At 34.7% G+C, this 8,367-nt stretch overlaps 1 long non-coding RNA gene across 1 annotated transcript; it reads left to right on the forward strand.

Annotated features, from left to right (window-relative positions):
• The first annotated feature begins 418 nt into the window (after positions 1-418).
• Positions 419-3,834, forward strand: LOC127511284 (uncharacterized). Its single transcript, XR_007929966.1, has 4 exons — positions 419-551; positions 1,186-1,530; positions 1,944-2,029; positions 3,082-3,834. It is a non-coding gene; the product is annotated as an uncharacterized LOC127511284 (long non-coding RNA).
• Positions 3,835-8,367: the final 4,533 nt, after the last annotated feature.

Here is an 8,367-nt window from a genome sequence, read left to right on the forward strand (position 1 = left end):
AAACTTGATCATCATGAAATAAAAAATTTTAAAATTGGAAATTTTTACTTTTTTTGGTGTACTTACATTTAGGTTTATATATATATGTATATATATATGTATGTATGGGTCAATGACGTGACGGGTCATTTTTTTGTTTAAAGGCCTTAATAATAATAAAAAACAAAGATTTGACATCCAAAGTATGTAAGGTAGTACAACTAGATCTCTTTTATTGAATCAAAAAAGTTTTAATTATATTTTCCTACATATAAAGGTATTTTAAAGATTCTGAAGTGTCAAAAGGTCATTCGGTTTAACCGTCCAAAGGCCAATACAGCCACTTCATTTTTGATTAAAACATCTTAAAATGTAATAAATGTATATAATTTTTATTCTGGCATGATTTTATAACATCATATATCAACATCCGGAAAAATGAATTTCATTGATGTCATTCGGAGTAACCAATATAAAGGGACCATTTTGGATCAAGTCATGCAGTCAGTATCATGTGACAGGATGTGACATCATTCAGACACCTGCAAAGGACCACATGGTCATGAAGCAAAGTAACTAACTCTCTCTTAACTATATGAAAAATTCACGTTTTCACTTGCTCATGCGCATGTCCCGAAATAACCTCTATAAAACATGGAAAATGTTATAATTTTTTAAAAACTTATACTAAATATAAAGTGTTTGATTGTCCTTTTGCTAGCTAGCTAGCAAGCTAACGATCTAGCTAGCTAGATATCAGTCTGTTAGCATTGTTTGAAAATATTGTCATTCGGTATAACCAAAAGTGTCATTCGGTAAAACCAAAATTTTGGTTAAACCGAATTACTTTTTTGGTGACAAATTTTGTCCATCTTGTAAAAAATGACAAAAGCAGTGTTAACTGATTATAAAAACCACATAATCTCATTGTTAACACTTGATAAAACCTCGTCAATGACCCATATATATATATATATATATATATAGTATCAGATATATCAGATCTGTGCTTGTCATAGTTATATTCCTTGTTTTGAATGCTTTTCATTTTGGTTTGTTTAATGGGAATTCTCATAATGAGGTAGTAAGGTATTCATGCACTACTTCTTACAAACATGTCTGATTGCAGCATTAAAATTAACCCTATGCAAAAAAAAAAAAAAAAAAAAAAAAAAAGTAATTTAACTTTTTTTTTTTTTGTTACAGAGAACGGAACAAACAGGTTTGTTTTCATCAGTTATACCAGAACCTGGAAAGAGGCTCAGAGCTACTGCAGACATTATTACACAGATCTGGTCATCATTCGGAATCAAACTGAGAATAACCAGCTGACTGTGATGATGCAACCATATGCAAGTGTTTGGATTGGTCTGTTCAGAGACATATGGAAATGGTCAGATGCAACAAATGTCTCCACTTCCTTCATTACCTGGATGACAGGACAGCCTGACATGATTGGGCTGCAAAGACCTTGTGGTGTTTCAGATCCTTCTGGTTTGATCAGTGATCAGCTCTGCTCAAACGTCCTGCCTTTCCTCTGCATGGACCGCCGTAAGTTTTATGTCTAATCTTTTACTACCCATTGTACATTACAGTAAGAACATTAGATAGCACTTTAATCCATGCTGTTTTGACAGAAAGTGTCTTTAAAAATTACTGCATTGTATATGTGAAAGACCTCTTGCCATCACCAAACAACACTACTTCCCGGTATTCCAGTTTCAAAGAACAGATTTACATCTGCAAAATATACAATAATTGGGGCTGCCAGGTTAATTCATTAATTTTATATTTTATGCTAGTGTTCCTTGATAGCGAAAGCAGTATTGTCTCTGATTGGACTGGTCCATTTTTAACTGCTCAGAATCAGTTATTGGTCTGGTTTTGAAAAGTGAAACCTCATCAAACTTGGATATTACATTTTCAGTGGACAAGAATAAATACTTCTTGTAATTTTCAAACAGGCACAAAACAACAGATTGTGAGAATAAAGGTGAAATCTAGTCAGAATATAATTGACCCTGAAGTGATGGAGGCCATCTTACAGTTGGTGAGTATTAAACCATTTGTGTTGTATCTCCTCTTATAAATGTATTGGTTAATCTTTACTTAAATCTTAAAGGTTTAGTTCACCCAAAAATGAAAATAATTTCATTTATTACTCACCCTCATGTTGTTCTACACCCGTAAGGTCTTCGTTCATCTTCGGAAAACAAATTAAGATATTTTTGATGAAATCCGATGGCTCAGTGAGGCCTCTATAGACAGCAATGTCATTGAACTTCTCAAGATCCAGAAAGGTACTCAAAACATATTTAAAACAGTTCATGTGAGTTCATTGCTTTAATCTTAATATTATAGAGCGACGAGAAAACTTTTTGTGTGCCAAAAAAACACAATAACGACTTTTTTTGGCACACAAAAAGTTTTTGTGTCGCTTTATAATATTAAGATTAAAGCAATGAACTCACATGAACTGTTTTAAATATGTTTTGAGTACCTTTCTGGATCTTGAAAAGTTCAATGACATTGCTGTCTATAGAGGCCTCACTGAGCCATCGGATTTCATCAAAAATATCTTAATTTGTGTTCCGAAGATAAACGAAGGTCTTACGCGTGTGGAACGACATGAGGGTGAGTAATAAATGACATTATTTTCATTTTTGGGTGAAATAACCCTTTAAGTATTATTGTTTTCACATAATTTATTTAAATTATGTTCATATTGTGCAGTCAATGTTGTTACTGCATCAGTTACCCCCATTCCTTCTTATTTTGATGCTCAAAAATAACACCCTTTTGAAACTTTCTACAACATATCTAAGTAAATAATATCATTCAAATTGCTCAATTTTTAGACAAAATTGTAGTGTTATCGACAGAGCTCAGCACATGACACGCGGATGAAAATATATAGTGGCCATAAACAGTGTTGGATAGTAACAGTGTTTTACCTTTGTTGCTGTACTTAAGTACAGTATTTTTACACAATATAACATTAAAATAACACAAATTATTCTTCCCTGCTGCCATAGCAGTTCAAATGATATAAAACTGCATATCAGTAGTACTTGGTAATAAAAGATTGCATCTATTCCTTAGATGAAGCAGAAGCTGAAGGAACAGGGGATAGAAAAGGACACAAGTGTGACATGGAACGTTCAACCAAATGGAAATGTTTTTCACAAGATTGAAAATAAACCATGAGTTACACTTTTGTGAGGTGATTTATCAAATTGACAGAAGTTTGCAAGAAAATCATGACCTTTCTCTTCTCTAATTAATTTAATCATATTATATTACTTTATACCATCCCCTGAGTGCACCAAGTTTTGAGGGAGGCCAATGTCAGTCCAGGCTCACTTTGAGTCACAGAAGTATTTATAATACACTGTTTCAGTACATAAAAATGTAATTCTGTGCTGGTTGTGAAATGTAAATTCAATAGTACATGTAAAATGTGTTAGTATATATTTTTAACTTTAGCAATATCTTAAACTTTCAGCAATATCCTAATACCAGTTCAGTGACAAATAACTGTAACCATAATTTTATTTGATTTAAGTTTTATTTTAGCATAGCTGTGATTTCAATGAACAGTGGGGCATGTCATGCTGCTTCTTTATAAAAAGCTTTTGATTTCTTTTATTCAAACACTTAAAATGTACTGTACAGATATGATACAGATACAAATTAAATGTTTTAAAGAGATCAGTTTTTTCCAATAAAATGAGTAGTAATGTTGGTCAAGATCATTTTCTGCATATTCATTTTTTATTATTATTTAGCATAGGTAAACTGCTAGTAACTGCTAGTAACATAGGTAAAGTGCTAATACATTATTTTCAAATTAGTTTAAACAAAGCATAGCATATTATACAGTAATTAATCTCACTGTATTAATGTCTTTGCTGCTGACCTTCAATGATCCAATTCAGCTATATTAATAATAAAAAATGCCTTAAGATAAACATCACATTTGTGTTTGAACTTTCTTATCCTGTATCCTGTTCTTCTTCAATCCAGAATGGCAACACAGCTGAAAGGTTTGTTTGAGCTGCGTCCTCTACTGTACAGACGTGAATGTGCAGTTCCTTCAGCATAAGGCTTATTCATTTCACGTTTGGTGTGAAAGGGCCTTTACATTTGTAATGAATCAAAACTGAACGATGTATCATATCACAAAACATCAAGCATGAGTTGTTCACTAAAAAAATATTTTATATATATAATGTTTCTATATGTTGAACTCATCTACATGTGAAAATATGCTGCAAATTTGGTAATAGTTTTTGCAATGTTCACCAACAGTTTACCAGAGGGCTTTGCCAGAACACTGTAAGAGTTGAAATGGGATGCAGGTGTTACTGCCTAGTGCCTACATAAACGTGGGTGTAATTATTTTATTTATGTAACAATCTGTGAACTTGGCGCACACTAATAAAATATCCAAATGCTTTTTAATCAGATAATACAAGGAACACTGAAATCAGGAAACAACATAAAACAAGACTGAGGACACCAAACGTAACATCCATAGAAGGACAGAACCTCACAAAGCACAAGAGAAACATGATTGCTGAATTTGAAACTGAATACTATACTACTATATTTAGCATATCTTTCTATGGCAGTAGTAAGAGTAGTAATCTAGTACACATTTCCAAATTCAGCAAAGGGCTATATATACACAAGTGTTAAAGGGTTAGTTCACCCAAAAATGAAAATTCTGTCATTTATTACTCACGCTCATGTCGTTCCAGACCCGTAAGACCTTTGTTAATCTTCGGAACGCAAATTGAGATATTTTTGTTTAAATCCGATGGCTCCGTGAGGCCTACATAGGGAGCAATGACATTTCCTCTCTCAAGATCCATAAAGGTACTAAAAACATATTTAAATCAGTTCATGTGAGTACAGTGGTTCAGTATTAATATTATAAAGCGACGAGAATATTTTTGGCGCGCCTAAAAAAACCATTATTTAGTTATTTAGTGTTATTATTTAGTGATGGCCGATTTCAAAACACTGCTTAAGGAAGCTTCGGAGCATTATGAATCAGCGTGTCGAATCCGCAGTTCGGAGCGCGAAAGTCACGTGATTTCAGCAGTTTTGGCAGTTTGACACGCGATCCGAATCATGATTCGACACAAAAGATTCATTACGCTCCGAATCTTCCTGAAGCAGTGTTTTGAAATCGGCCATCACTAAATAAGTCGTTATTGTGTATTTTTGGCGCACCAAAAATATTCTTGTCGCTTTATAATATTAATATTGAACCACTGTACTGACATGAACTGATTTAAATATGTTTTTAGTACCCTAATGGATCTGGAGAGAGGAAATGTCATTGCTCCCTATGTAGGCCTCACAGAGCCATCAGATTTAAACGAAAATATCTTAATTTGTGTTTCGAAGATCAACGAAGGTCCTTCGGGTGTAAAACGGCACGAGGGTGAGTAATTAATGACAGAATTTTCATTTTTGGGTGAACTAACCCTTTAATGGACAAGACACACCCAGAAACAGTAACTAGATACAGACTGCAAACTAAGGGGCCATTGACACAACACCGTTTTCAACTAAAAACGGAAAACTTTTCATTCGTTTTGGCCATTCATTTACATGACAATGGTGTTTTGGGGGCCTGAAAACGCAAACTTTTGAAAACGGGATTCAAAGTTCAAAACTACAAAAATGCGAATTTGTGAAAAAGGTGACGTCATGCGCATGCTTATTACGTGTTCAGACAATAACGTAGTTTTTCTTTACAAAGTGACATCGCCAACTACTGGCCTGGCATGCATAATACAGTGTTTTTTAATTGTTTTCGCAGATCCGTGTGGACGGGAATCATTTTGACAGCATTGTCATCTGTACGCGAAAAATGCAAAGGAAAAACTTTTCCATTTTTAGTACATTGTTGTCATGAAAACGTACCCTAAAAGTCCACATGGAACACATAACACAACAAGGAAATGCCTCGGGTGGCTCTGGACCTGAAGTGTACTGTGTTATGTTGTAAGTGTATAATTCCATGACTTTCAGTGAACTCCTCAGTTAAAATGCTTTAGAGGTAAGGTTTGAGATTTTCTGTAGTCATTATAATTAATTTATTTAAAAGTCTATGGTATGTAGATCGCTAAATAAAAGTGTATGGGTTTATATGACTGTCATCGTGTCTCATGGCTCTTCATGTCTCATGTTTGACAGACAAAAAACAAGAACAACAACAAAACACTTCCATAATCCTTATAAAAGCAGGAGTAAAAGAAATACACTGCACCAGTGGAGTAGGAAAAAGAAAGACCCCATTTGGAGACCCCAATGCAGTGCTTCTCTCCACCAATAGACATTTTGGATGTCTCCCTCATCTAACACAACAGATCGAACTCATCAGCTTAGTAGAGACTGCAAGACTTGAACTGGCTGTAAAATGTGGATGTCTGCTAATTTTCTAAACTTAAACGAAACTGAGATTATCTGAGATTTTTGGTCGTCCTGATGGTAGACTGATGCATCATCTTCAGTTGCATCATCTTACTCATACCAACTCCTTTGTCAACAATTTCGGAATACTGCTAGACAGTGATTTGAAACTCGACAAGCAAGTAAACTCAGTTGTCAGATCTTGCCTTTTATATCTCAGTCTGCTGACCAAAGTTAAGCCTTTCCTCAAGCCCTTGAACGGGTGTTTCATGCATGTTTGTTTTTTTTTTTTTTTAAGACTACTGCAACTCTATGTTGTATGGTATAAACTCCACTACCTTGGCATGACTTCAGACAGTCCAAAATGCTGCAGCTAGATTATTAAAAGGTCTTCGCAAACATGACCATATTACCCCTAATTTGAATTCCTTTTATTTGTTTATAAGTGTTTGAATAATCTTTAGCACCCCACCCCCCTATGCCACCCTTACCAGTTTTTAAATCATTACTAAAAACTCACTTCTTTTCACTGGCTTTCAATATTCACTAAATATTGCAATATATCACCAGCATTTTATGTATGACCTTTGTACGTACTTTTTAATGTTATTGAATCAATGTTTTATGATGTATTGTAAAGCACATTGGTCAGATGTTGCTGTATAAATGGTGCTATACAAATAAACTTTGACTTTGACCGGGAGGGGGCTCAAGGATCAGTTTTAGAAGCACTGGCGATACAACTAAAATCTTCACAACGATTTGTGTAAGGACATCCACAGTAATGACAGAAATCCTGATATAGTAGTTCTGTCTAAAGTATGTCTTGTCTCTACTATACTGAGACGTTACTATGGAAATTAAGGCCATATATTATATTTCTCATCTTTATTGACTTTATCTTAAATGACTGCTAATTAAATTTGAAAAATGTCACACCAGACTTTTTGAAAGTCTGTTATACAGTATGATAATGCTGACATTTACACTCACTTACATTTTAAGAGAGAGAACATTATGTGAATAAATTACTTCCTCAACACGAATCCGTCCTAAACAGCGCATGTGTGTGTTGTGTATGTCAAATGAAATCGTAATAAAAAAATGTAAAAAAAATTTTATGTTTTCATTTTGTCAGTGTATTTGAAATTAATAAGGATCAATAAATACTGTTTCTGTAGGTTATTTACATACAAAAATACCTATTATGTTATTCATGATTAGTAGGCCTGTCGTATTAATTGGACTCTTAATTTAGTTATTCATGATTAGTAGGCCTGTCGTATTAATTGGACACTTAATTTAGTTAATTTATCTATACAGCAGCTCTGGAGAAAACAGTGATGTCTAGCTCAGTTCAGTTTGCATAGAATGTATCAATGCAGGCAGATCAAAAACATTGTTGAATATCAAGTGTCCCCAACTAAGCAAGCCAAAAGCGAAGGCGACAGCGGCAAGGAACCCAAACTCCATTAAGTAACAAAAATGAAGAAAAAAAACCTTGGGAGAAACCAGGCTCAGTCAGGGGGCCAGTTCTCTTCTGGCCAACAGCGAACAGTGCATAATTATGATTCAGGCAGCATTATGGGTCACAAGTCTGACTGGGATGGGAATAGTCAAAATATTTAATCCAGGTCCATCTGGTTGAAGATCGGATTCTTCACGCTGGAAACGGATTTGTTGGTGATCTGTGCCACTGGATGTCATGTCGATGAGACCAACAGGGGATGGTCTAGTTGACACAATCTAGCTGACATTTTAGGGATGCGTTGTGGTCGTGTCTAATGCGCAGGTCCTCCATCTGATCTGGATATGGCCCAGATCCGGCTGATTACGGTAAACCTCGGGATAAACAGAGAGACTAATATTAGCGTAGATGCCATTCTTCTTATGATGTAACGAGTACATCGGGTGTTATAGGAAGTGTTTCTGGTTCTGGCTGACCTAATTTATTCAGCC

The sequence above is a fragment of the Ctenopharyngodon idella genome, chromosome 4, assembly GCF_019924925.1.
Source record: "Ctenopharyngodon idella isolate HZGC_01 chromosome 4, HZGC01, whole genome shotgun sequence".
Taxonomy (NCBI): Eukaryota; Metazoa; Chordata; class Actinopteri; order Cypriniformes; family Xenocyprididae; genus Ctenopharyngodon; species Ctenopharyngodon idella.